The following is a 12654-nucleotide window of genomic DNA, read 5'->3' as shown; positions in this document are numbered from 1 at the left end:
CAGAGACACTGAGCCATCTGACTCAAGAGACATCTCCTGGCAGACCCGACAGGGCGTGGACGTCGCTACCCCGTCGGGCCGTAGCCAGCAAGAGCAAAAAGAGAGTCTTTCGAGTCAGGTTGTAAAGGCTAGCCCCCCTGCAAAGGCTCGAAATCCGAGGAACGTAAAAATTCCAAAACCAGGAACAGATCCCACTTAGGAGTAGGGACTCTGGTCCTGGCTTGCTGAAGAGCAGCACCTTTAATAACAGCTGCAATGACACCCGCGACATTAACAGACCTACCGATCTGTTTAAGCGTTGCGGAAATCGCTGAGTGCCGAACCCTCAACGAGGAAACAGAAGCGCCTTGCGAAAACAGGAAAGAGAGGTGGTTGGCGACCTGCATCGTGCGAGGCGCAACCCGACTCACCCCTCTCGTCGAACACCAGGCGGCCCAGGCCTTCCAGTGTGAGGCGTAAACAGACGCAGTGGACGCCCTATGAGAGCGGCCCACCAGGTCCAGCATCAAGGAAGACGCTCCTGAGCGCCTCAGTGAGTCCCGAACAACCTCCACACGTGAAGCTTCAGAAGACTGGGCTCCTCGTGTGGAACACCTGTTCGGGGCTGCACGAGTTCCCCTCTCACGAGTGAGAGAGGAATGGGAGGCCCGAAGGCGAGACGAAGCAGGTCTGGGAACCAGACCTGCGACGGCCAAAGGGGGGCGACCAGCAGAAGGGCCGCCCCCTCCAACTCCGCCTTTCGAATTACTCTGCTGAGTAAGGGGAAAGGCGGGAAGGCGTACGCCTCCAGACCCGTCCAGGGAATGTCCAAAGCATCCACTCGCCAAGCCTGAGGATCCGGGAATGGCGAGACGAACACCGGAAGCCTCTTTGAGTACCTTGTGGCAAAAAGGTCTACCAGAGGCTTTTGGACTTGGGCCCAAAGGCGAAGCAGTGCCCCGTGAGTGATAGTCCACTCGGACTGAAGCACCCTGTCGGAGCGACTGAGAGCGTCCGCCAGAGTGTTCAGCCTCCCTGGAAGGTACCTGGCCGAGATCGAGATGCGGTGCTGAGCACACCACTTCAGAATCTTGCAGGTCCTGTCCGAGAGAGACGGGGACCGCGAGCCTCCCTGCTTGTTGAGATAAGCCGCCACTGTCGTGTTGTCTGTAAACAGACGAACATGTTTGGCCTGCAGGGAGGGCAGAAACTCGACCAGAGCTAGAGCCACAGCTTCTAGCTCCAGCAAGTTGATGTGCCACAGGCTCTGTTCCGTCGACCACAGACCTGACGCCGTGCGTAGGTCTGTGTGTGCTCCCCACCCCAGCAAGGAAGCATCCGTGAAGAGATCCAAGTCTGGGGGGGGGGGGGGGGGGGAGAGTGATCGGAACTCCTCTGCAGACCCATCCCGTGTCCAACCACGGAAGGGTCGCGGACTGGAACCATCCCTGGAGAGGGACAAGGGCGTCCCAGTCCACCCAAGAAGAGACCACATACGGCTTCAGTGCCAACTGAAAAGGCCGTTTGTGAACCCTGCCCAGAGGAACCAAGAGAGCCATGGACTCCATCTGCCCCAAGATGGAGGCGAGCGACCGGAGTGTGGCCTGCAGGAGTGGCAAAGTGGAGCGAATCTGAGCTTGGAGTCCAAGAGACCGTGTCGAAAGACATTCCCAGGTAGGTGAACGTCTGAGACGGAATCAACTCCGACTTTGATCGGTTGATCGAGAAGCCCAGCAAGTTGGCCTCTCGAAGAACCGACTGGGTATGCTGCGAGCAGCCTATCTGGGAATCGCTCAGAATGAGCCAATCGTCCAGATAAGCCCGCAGTCGAATACCCTGTGACCTCACCAGTGCACAAAACTGCCTCACGACCATGGTAAAAATCCACGGCGCGAGAGACAGCCCGAAGGGGAGTGCGCGGAACTGGTAGACCTGATCGCCCCACCGGAAACGGAGCATAAGAATGTGAAAATATGCATCTGTCAGGTCGATGGAGGTCACCCAATCTCCTGGGCGGAGAGAGTCCCTGACCGTGGCAGGCGTCTCCATCTTGAACTTTATCTCCCTCAAAAAGGTATTGAGATGAGATAAGTCCAACACGGGACGCCATGCCCCTGAAGCTTTGGGTACGGCGAAAAGACGCCCGTAAAAACCCAGGGAGCTCTGGTCCAGGACCCTCTCTACCGCACCCTTCTGCTCCAGGGAGGCAATTTCCGCCTGAAGGACGGACCTTGCTTCCTGCGAGAAGGGGTGCTTGAAGCGTGGTGGACACCGGGAAAGAGGTGCCTTCTCCTCCCGCCATAAGAGACGGAAGCCCGATCTCACTACTCCCACAATCCATTGGCTGTCCACAGAGACCATCCAATGGGAAAGTGCCCGGGAGGGGCCTCCCGCCATCACCAAAGTGGAGGGCGGAAGGGGGGTGAGATCGGGAGCACTTCATTGGGGGTGAGGCTTGCTCTTAGAGCCGCCACGCCCCCTTCCCGATGCGGTTCGCTTCTTGCCGCCACGAGAGCCCTGCTGAGCAGGTCTCTTCTGAGCAGGCTTGGGTTGCGATGCAGACTGAGACTTCCCTTGCTGGGAAGGCTTAGCCTGTCGCATGCCCTGCAGAGCCAAGTCGCAGAACTGAGCGTCCTTCAGCGACTGAATCTCTCTCTGTCTAACGTCAAGCGCCATGGTACTGAGAAGAGATCCCTCCACAACCGGAAACACCCTTAAAGTGTCTCTGGTAGCCTGATCCGTGAAATGTGACTGGCTAAGAAACAAATCTCTCCTGCTGAACAGTGCATGAGTGTACTGCCAGGAGGAGAGACGCATCTGTTCCTCGTTAACCTTGGCCAAGGCAGCGAGGAGCGTAGAAATGTCATCCGCGTTTTGTTCCTCACTAAGCGTGAAGGGAACCAAACTGTCGGTCAACGCCCGAGACAGAGTTCTCAATAACGTCTCGGAGATGGACGCCAACTCCAAAAGCTGGCGCCCGATCTCCTCCAAAGAGATGAGAGAACTCTCGTTCACAGCCAACTCAGAGTCACCCTTGATCTGCTTGACGAGCAGAGGCTGCAGCTCCCGGGTCACCGGCAAGGTTGACCGCGGAAGAGCATAAGAGGCAATGAGGTTCCGGCTAGCACCAGGCAGAGTGAGCTTCTTCTTTCCCGAAGGAACAAAAGAAGCCACCTGTGCCGCTGGCACAACCCAAGGCTGTGCCGACTCCGAAACTGGACCAAACGGCACCAGAAGCGGAACCGGCACTGTGGGAATACCACTTCCCGAAGGCATAGCCAGTACCTGAGAAAGGTGGTATGCCACGGACGGTGATTCCGCAAAGCGGAAGGAGGAGGAAGAATCCTCCCTCACCGGAAGGAAGTCTGCCATCGCGGACGGGGCACCAGAAGAGGAAGCCGCCGTCGCCGATGCCCCCTCAGGGAAATAGCGAGACGTAATTTCCGCTGCAGCTGCAAGTAAAGACTTGAGCTTGGCCGGAAACCCGACGCCAGTCTCTTCGCTAACCACTGATTGCATATCAGAGTGGTCAACCGAAGGACCGTGACCAAAGTCACTCCCTCTGCCGGCAGAAGGAAGCACAGGGTAACCGGAAACCGGAAATCCTTGACGCCGGACGTCATCCCGATTTATCCTTTGACCAAACGGAAAGGATGAAGTCGGAAGTCCATCTGAACCTGCCGGAAGAGGGTGGGCGGAAGCCGACAACCCCTGAGGGTGAGCGGCCACCTGCCCCGGCGGAAGCACCGGAAGTGCAAAAGCCGAACGCTGTTGTTCCCTCTCCGGCATCCAAGAGGAAGTGCTCGGAAGAGGGACAGCAAATCCGGCTGAAGCCGGAAACGCAGAAGTCACCACCGCCGGGGGCAGAAGCGACGACCACGAGGACTGTGGCCGGAAGCCGTGCTGCCCGTAGGCCAGTCCATGATCCCCCCCGTCACCGTAGCCGAAGCGACCAGGTGAGGGAGGAACCGTGTTTCCGGCCGAAGCCGGAAACGGCCGCCGCTGCCAGTCAACGATATCCGGTCCTGTAACAGGCGGAAATGTCAAGCTGGCCGCAAGCCGCCGCTGCTGATCAACAACATCCAAGCCTGAAGCAGGAGGAGTTGGCCGACCAGCAAAGTGCAGATAGTGACACTGCCCAGGTGAACTGTGTCCCAAAAGGGACCGTCCCGTCGCCTCACCAGGGCCAGTTCAACTTACTTGTGGAGGCGGAAACCGCCGAGGCCGGAACCTGAACTCCGGAAGCGGAAGGCATGACTACGGAAGCTAGAGACTGGACATCCCCCACCGCTGCCGGTAACGCAGCGCTGCCAGAACCTGCCGAGCGCTGCAACTCATCCTTAACTAAAAGGCGAATCTCTGGCACGAGAGATTTAATCAACGTCGAAACAAGAGCGCCATGCTCCTGAGTCAACGACGGCGGAGAACCAACATGAGCACTAGAACGAGCAGAACTAGCACTAGGAGGCGAAATGGTCACAGAAAGCAAAGTGTTGCGTGCCTCGTCCGAGACAACAACCACAGGCTTAGAAACAGAGGACGATTTAGGTTTAATTTTACCCTTCACATCGGCCTTTCCTTTACGTTTATCGGAGTCAGCCATGCTGACTAACAACAAACGAAAACAATGCAAAAATTTACTGAAAATACAAACGTCCGAACGGACAGAAACTCAGTAACACTAAAAGTTCAAAGAACAACAAACTACCAACGCCTGCAAACTACTAGAGTAAGCAGACAAAGGTAAACACGCCAAAATATCAAAGTCACAACAATGACCAAAATGCAAATGGCGACCACGCTGAACGTCGCTGATAAACAAGTCCAAAAAGGACGAAAAAACCAGCAACAAACCATCGAACAAGTTAATAAACAAGAAACAAGAACGAGCTCACCCAAAGGAGCCCGCACGGGAGAAGACGAGTAACATGGCCGGCAGGTGAGCGAACTCACACAAGGTAGCCACAGAGCGCAAAAATACCACAACCTCTCTCTAAGGCTGCTGAAAGAAGTATGAGTTGGTGTGGTAGGAAGTGACGTAGTATCCACTAGATGGGAGGTAACTCCCGGGATACCGGCCCGTTACCATGGCTACGTTTGCCTTTTTGGTGATGGGGTTGCTTCCCTTTAATTGGTTAGACGGGTAAGCGTTTTCAGTACCTAGCATCTCAGACTGTGTCAAATGCTATATGTGATTGGGAGTAAGCATATGTAATTTAATCTATATATATATACGACTTGTGTCTGTGTGTGTGTGTGTCCGCGATGCACGCCCAAGGTTCTCGATGGATCTGTTTCAAATTTGGTGGGCATATTCAGGTAGACCCCGGACACAACCTGCTCGATGAGATATTTCAACACGTGCTCTCAGCGCGCAGCGCTGAACCGATTTTGGTTTTTCTCTGGATCCATTCCCAGTAACTCTTCCTTATCTTCTCCAGTGTTTTCAGCGTTTATCTCCCTTCCTTCGTGTGGCGTCAATCCATATTCCCGTTGCTATTTTTAGAAGGTCACTGTCGACAACGCTCAATCCATATTCCCGTTATACTATTTTTACTCTTCTCCAGTGTTTTGCGCGTTTATCTCCCTTCCTTCGTGCGGTGCGCCGGCAAAGCCGGCGTACACCCGGCAAAGCCGGGTCCCCGGCGCAGCCGGGTATTCGGCTCGACTTCTTCCCAGCGAAGCCGTACCCGGCGAAGCGGGTATTCATCTAGTGATGTATAAAGTATATCATGGCGAAGTGCCCATCTATATTCAGGACCTATTTCACAGAGTCACCGAAAGGTACGGGTCTATCAATTTTCTACCACCAATACCCAGGATTGATTTGTTCAAAACTAGTCAAGCCTTCTCTGGCGCTATGGTGTGGAACTCCATTCCGTCTGTAATAAGATCATTAACCTCACTAAAGAGTTTTAAACAAGCTCTGAATGATCATTTTATGTCTACCTAGATGGCTATACTAGTCTTAACATGTGCAAGTAGCTGTCAACAATTGGCAAAGCTTTATGAATTACACAAATATGTTCTTTATTATTATGTATTAAGTGGAATTTATGTTGCGATTTTCCATCATCATCATCATCATCATCATCATCATCATCATCATCATCATCATCATCATCATCATCATCATCATCATCAACATCTTCATCATCATCATTTACACCATATAATTGAAAATTTTGATAAGTAAATTTTCATTTGATTAATATACTTACCCGAATCACATAAAGCATTGACACAGTCTGAGATGCTAAGGTCTGAAAAGGCTACCCGTCTTAACAATTTAAAGGGAAGCAACCCAACCACAAAAAGTGTAAACGTAGCCATGGTAACGACCATATACCCGGGGAGTTACCTCCCATCTGGGGTATGTGACGTCACATCCCCTGCTACAACACGTGGTATCCTCATACGGCTTTAAAAGAAACTAAAATACCATTAGCGGGGTTGGCGGGAGGGAATCCACTATGTGATTCGGGTAAGTATATTAATCAAATGAAAATTTACTTAAAAAATTTTCGATTAAATTACATATTCTTACTCCGAATCACATAAAGCAGATAGCTTCAACAAGGCGGTGGGAAAGAAACATCCAACTCACTCTAAAAACCTTGCCAGAAACTGGCCCGCTGCCAAGAATTTAGGAAGGGCCCGGTGAGAAAGAAAATCTGACTCACTCTAAACCCTTGCCAGGAACTGGCCCACTGCCAAAAAAGGCACGAAAGGACCCGAGAACCATCCTGATTGACAGCCGAGATGTCTCTCAGGCAAAAGTTGCAAAAGCAACATCAGAGAGCCAGTAAGCTGTGCCCAGCACTTCTTCCAATCTCCTGGCCGTAAAACCGCCCGGAAAGAGGCCCCAGCCTTGGATAAACCCGAGCCGAGTAAAGGGACAGACAAGCTGCCCTTTTAACTGGAAGGAAAAACCAATGTACTGGAACGATCCGTGCGTAAGGTTGTCCACTCAGTGCTGAGAAGGACAAACCCTCACGGAGACCGTAAAACCTGAAAGGTCTGTGAGATAAAAATCAGCTCCAGAGAAGAGTGACCAATCTCCAACAAAGAGAGAGAGAGAGAGACACCTGAGTACAAGGTACCAGAGTCCAACTCGACGAGAAAGTCTCAAAAAAGAGACGGTCGCCAGCTATCCTCTACCAGTCCATGCAAAGCACAGAGAGAGGTAAAACGAGGAAGCAGAGACTTACGAAAGTGCGTAAGACGCCATAAGAGCGAGAATCACAGTGGTCGAAGACTAATGTGACCGTTGACCCTAAACAAAATGACTAAAAGCCAGAGTGTTCGCAAATCAGTCTGCTTGTAGGTAATCGAACGAATCAAAAACCCAAAACAGAAAAACAAGACTGGTAAGCATAAACGGAAAACCGTGAATACGACCAGCCCTAAGACTCCCGAGACAAGAGTTCTCAGGGAAAAACCGGAAGAAAACTTCGCGGCCAAATCAAGAGCATTCCTGAGGTTGGCCGAAACCAGAACGCGTCTGTCCAACTCTGAACGACTAAACGTCATAAGCAGAGATCAAAGGGCAAACGCCGTCGTAGACATAGTTGCCTGTGGAAGAAGGGTGACTGTAAAGGAAACCCGACCCAACAGAAGTCATCCTGACTCACCTCATGCTAGGATGAGGGAGAAGAGGAAGAGACAAAATCCGAAGCCACAGGAACCAAAAATGCCATAGTCGCACCACGACAGGCAGGAGACTATTGCACAGGCTAAGGCAGAGAGCCGTGATGCCCGTAGGACAGCCATTGTACCAAAGTACCACAGCACACAGGTAAACGTAAGAAACGGAAGTTTCAGCTGCCAAAAAGATGCAAAAGAAACCGGAACATTAGCTAACCCTCTGCCAGAAGGAGAGGGGTAGCCAAAAAACCTGAGAGAGGTGAAACGCCACAAAGAATGACTCCTCAAACATCCATTGCCAAAGACAATGCCCCCTCAGGAAAATCTGAATGTTACCTCCGAGGACAACTCAAGAGCACCTTAAGTTAGGACGAAACACCAGAACATGTCTGATCGCTAGAGAAAGACAGAGTCAGACTCGGCGAAAGACAAACAAGGACCATGGTCCGGATGCTTGTGGCAAAAAGTGAGAAAACGGGGTAACCTGAAGACAGAAAACCCCACTCAAACAGAAATCGTCCTATCTCATCCCCTGCATAAGATGAGAATAAAGGAAAGATTTGTCTAAGTCCGAAGCCACAAGAACAGGGAAAGCAACAACCATCACCGCCGACAGGAGGAGTGGCTGTTACACCGGCCGAGGCTAAAAAACCTGGATGCCCTAAGGTCAGCCGTTGTTCCAAAAACCCAGACGTACCTAAGAAACGTCTGTGAGAGAAACAACATCTCCGGTAACCGGAAGTGCAACAGAAGCGGCAGCCCGTGGCTGAAACTGCTGTTACACTGACTAATGACTGAAGACAGTATACCCGAAGGCCAGCGCTAGATTCGACCAGAAGAGACCTCAGCGGGTGCTCAAGCTGATGTACCTAGATCGCTGAGTAAAATCGGACTGAAGCATAGGCAAAAATGCTTCATTAGATCGATGGGAGCCGCCCGACCTCACCCTCCCATAATTCATTGGCTGTGTACAGCGACCATCCAATGAAAAAATTGCAAAGAGGAAACCCCCCCGCCAACACCAAAATGGAGGGCGGAGGAGGGGGGGTGATATCGGGGGCACTCCCCTGGGGGGAGAGGCTTGCTGCTAGAGCTGCCCCTCTCCCTGCCCGACAGTGATTTAATTCTCAAAACTCGAGAATCAGGCAGACTGCTCTGAGAATGCGAGAGAAACAAGTCCTCCAACACATGACTGTAAGATCGCAGAAGGGAGGACAGCCTCATTTGCTCTTAAAAGAGAGAGGAGATGTCATCAGCGTCCTGATACACACTAAGTGTGAAAGTAATCAGTGACCCCGAGAAAAAGCAAGAAAACGCTCTAAAGATCATCTTCGAAAAAAACGAGGCACGTTCCAAAAAACTGACGTCCAAATTCTTCCGAAGCGACAAGGGTGTGGTCTGGAAACACAACACCCAAGTACTTCTAAAGCCTGCTTCGCCAGCAAAGGACGCAGTTCCTGCGTTACCAGTAAAGGTGTACGCGGAAGGGCAAAAGACGCCAACAAGTTCGGCCCGGCTTCGGCAAAGTGACCTTCTAAAGACAAGAAGGAACAAGAAGGGCAAAGCCCATACGACTCACATGCTTGACCTTGACCTTTACATAACCTTGACCTTCAGGGTCAAGGTCAAATAACTAAACCTAGCAATGACATCATACACTAAGAACTGCTTTACACATTTTTCCTACCAAAATACATGTGACCTTGACCCAAGGTCAAGGTCATCCAAGGTCATGCAACACAAAGCTGTTAATTCAAGACATAGGAAGTACAATGGTGCTTATTGGCTCTTTCTACCATGAGATATGGTCACTTTTAGTGGTTCACTGCCTTATTTTGGTCACATTTCATAAGGGTCGAAGTGACCTTGACCTTGATCATATGTGACCAAATGTGTCTCATGATGAAAGCATAACATGTGCCCCACATAATTTTTAAGTTTGAAACAGTTATCTTCCATAGTTCAGGGTCAAGGTCACTTCAAAATATGTATACAATCCAACTTTGAAGAGCTCCTGTGACTGGTATCAAAAGATGGGGCTTACTTTGCCCTATATATCATATATAGGTGAGGTATTCAATCTCAAAAACTTCAGAGAAAATGGGAAAAATGGGAAAAATAGCTGTTTTTTAGACAACATTTATGGCCCCTGCGACCTTGACCTTGAAGCAAGGTCAAGATGCTATGTATGGTTTTTGGGGCCTTGTCATCATACACCATCTTGCCAAATTTATTACTGATAGACTGAATAGTGTCCAAGAAATATCCAACGTTAAAGTTTTCCGGACGGACGTCCGGACGGACGGACCACTCGGGTGAGTACATACTCACTTTTGCTTCGCATGTGAGTCAACAAAAATCGAAGCCTGTGAAGCCGAAGCCAGCCAAGGCTGAGAGTGCTCCGGAACTGAACCGTGAGGAACGAGCAGCAGAACCGGAACACCATAAATACCCCTTCCGGAAGGCAATGGACTAGCTAAAACCTGCAAAAGGTGGTGAGCACATCGAAAGAGCTTCTCGAACAGGAAGTAGGAAACATCCTCCTTCACGGAACGGAAGTCCGACATCGACGACTGACCAACCGACCGAAGCGGAAGCCTCAGAAGCCGATGTACCCTCCGAAAAATATCTGGGAGTAACCTCCGTAGCCAAGACGAGAGTGACCAAATCCAGAACATGTCTGATCGGTGGCTAAAAACTGTACAACAGAATAGCCACCGAACGGACGAGGACCAAAGTCCCAGTTGCCAGTGAAAGACTAATGAACGGAGTGACCAGAAACCGGAAACTCGTCCACCCGGAAACCGTCCTGTTTCAACCCCGTAAGAGGGTACGAGTAAGAGGAGGTAAAATCCGAGGCCACCGGAACTGAATAGGCAGTAGCCGCAACACCTAACAGGTGAACTGACAACTGTCCCGGCCGAGGCTGAAAGCCTGAACGCCCGTAGGCCAGCCGCTGTTACTCACTCACTGACACCCAATTTAGAGGAAGTGTCAGGAAGAAAACAGTGTATTTGGACAGAGCCGGAAAAAACGCAACAGACAAAACCGCACAATGCGAAAGCAAAGGTTGCGTGGACTGAGGCCGGAAGCCCGAACGCCCGTAGGCCAGTCCTCAGTCAACTCCAGTCAAGACCTCTGAGTGTACATGAGAAGGAGGACCTTCGTTTCCGGGAAAACCCGGAAACGTGACTCCGTAAACGGAAGCCGGCCTTGCCCTGAAAACGCCCATGCTTGTGACGAAGCAAAGGTGAGGTCAGAACAGAAGTCTGAAATCCCGAAACGTGACTGCTCTCTGACTATTGACTGAGTGTCAGAATAGCCGAGAGAATCACCTTGACCGAAGTCACCGGGACTGGTGGCAGGCTGATGGACGGGATAACCGGAAAACCGGAAACCCGTCCGACCGGAACCCGTCCTGCCTCGTATCCTGACTGGTATGCAGGAAAGAGAGCAGGGAGGGCATGCCCGGTGCCACCGTAACTGAAAGGGGTGTCGACCCAACACCATAGTAAAAGGAAGACTGCCCTAACTGCCCATAAGGCGGACGCTGATCCTCGCTCACCGACATCCGAGAAGGAGTGTCAGGAAGGGGAAAAGCAAATCCGGACTGAGCCGGAAACGCAACGGACGAAACCGCACCATGATGCGGAAACGAAGGTTGCGATGACTTGGGCCGGAAGCCCTGACGCCCGAAGGCCAGTCCACGGTCAACTCCAGCCACGACCTCTGTGTGTACGTGTGCAGGAGGACCTTCGCTTCCGGGAAAACCCGGAAGCGCGACTTCCGAAACCGGAAACCGCCCTTGCTCAGAAACGTCCCCACAAAAAATGGCGGCAAACAAAAAGTTACTGGACAAAAAACAAGTCCCAACGGACGAAAAGTCAGCAACTACAACGAACTTCCTGTCAAACTAATGACTAATAAAGGAAGAACTTACCAACTAACAAAGCAGAAGGCAAGTAAAGAGGTAAAATAAGGTTTACCTAACCAAAACATAGGCCGTAACACATTAACGCAGACAGCCAAGCTGACCAACAAAAAATGGCGGCCAACAATAGTTACTGACAAAATTACAAGTCCGAAAAACGGACAAACAGGTCAGCAACTACAGCAACATTCCTGTCAAAATAATGACCAAAATGGAAAGAGCTCACCAACTAACGAAGCAGAAGGCAAGGAAGACAGGTAAGAGGCCGGTGGGTGAAACACCAACACCAGCCAGGAGAGCCAGAATTTCAACACCCTATACCTCAGGTCTGAAAAAGTCGTATGAGGATACCACGTGTTGTAGCAGGGGATGTGACGTCACATACCCCAGATGGGAGGTAACTCCCCGGGTATATGGTCGTTACCATGGCTACGTTTACACTTTTTGTGGTTGGGTTGCTTCTCTTTAAATTGTTACAGACATGACCAGCAAATGTTCAAAAAGTAGGAAAGTAAGCCGGGGTCCAGGGGCAACGCCCCGGTAGGGGGTTCAGGGGGGCTTTCTGACGGAAAATGAATGTTAGAATTATAAAGGCCATTTTGGGGCCTCTCCTGATAGCAAAAAATTAGATCATGCCTTTTTAAAAAGCTATACAAACCACAAGAATAATATGTTTTAGCATTTTAAACAAAAGTGTAATTTATAACAATCACACACACACAAAACTGACTTGAAAACTTTCAGAACCAACACATTTTTTTCACCAAGTCCGTATTTCACCACGCAGTGGCCGTTGTCGCACCACGTGCATACGGCCTGACCGGGAATGGATATCTTGGCGATACTGTCGCCAACTGATGAGCTGGCGCCTTTCTTTCTTGTTGATAATGACAGTCACTTCTTCTGACAGCCAGTTGGCTTTCCATTTGTTTTTCACACTTTGGTCGTCGATCGTAAGAGCTTCCACAGCCGACAAAACAATACGGAATCCAGACGCCATGATGCTACCCTTTTCACCTTCGGCGTTTGGAGATCGGCAGCCAATCAAAACAACCCGCAAACCGCCATCGGTGAATAATTAGGCCTAGGCGATACTG

General features: G+C 50.8%; 1 protein-coding gene across 3 annotated transcripts in view; it reads right to left on the bottom strand.

The window, feature by feature from the left end:
• The window catches only part of LOC138964121 (adiponectin receptor protein-like), a 57139-nt gene that overhangs the window by 13281 nt on the left and 31204 nt on the right, over nucleotides 1–12654 (bottom strand). The window lies entirely within an intron of this gene.

Source organism: Littorina saxatilis, linkage group LG4 (genome assembly GCF_037325665.1).
Source record: "Littorina saxatilis isolate snail1 linkage group LG4, US_GU_Lsax_2.0, whole genome shotgun sequence".
In the NCBI taxonomy this organism is placed as follows: domain Eukaryota; kingdom Metazoa; phylum Mollusca; class Gastropoda; order Littorinimorpha; family Littorinidae; genus Littorina; species Littorina saxatilis.
Note: the sequence above shows the minus strand (reverse complement) of the source record. Positions and strands in the feature narration are given on the sequence as shown.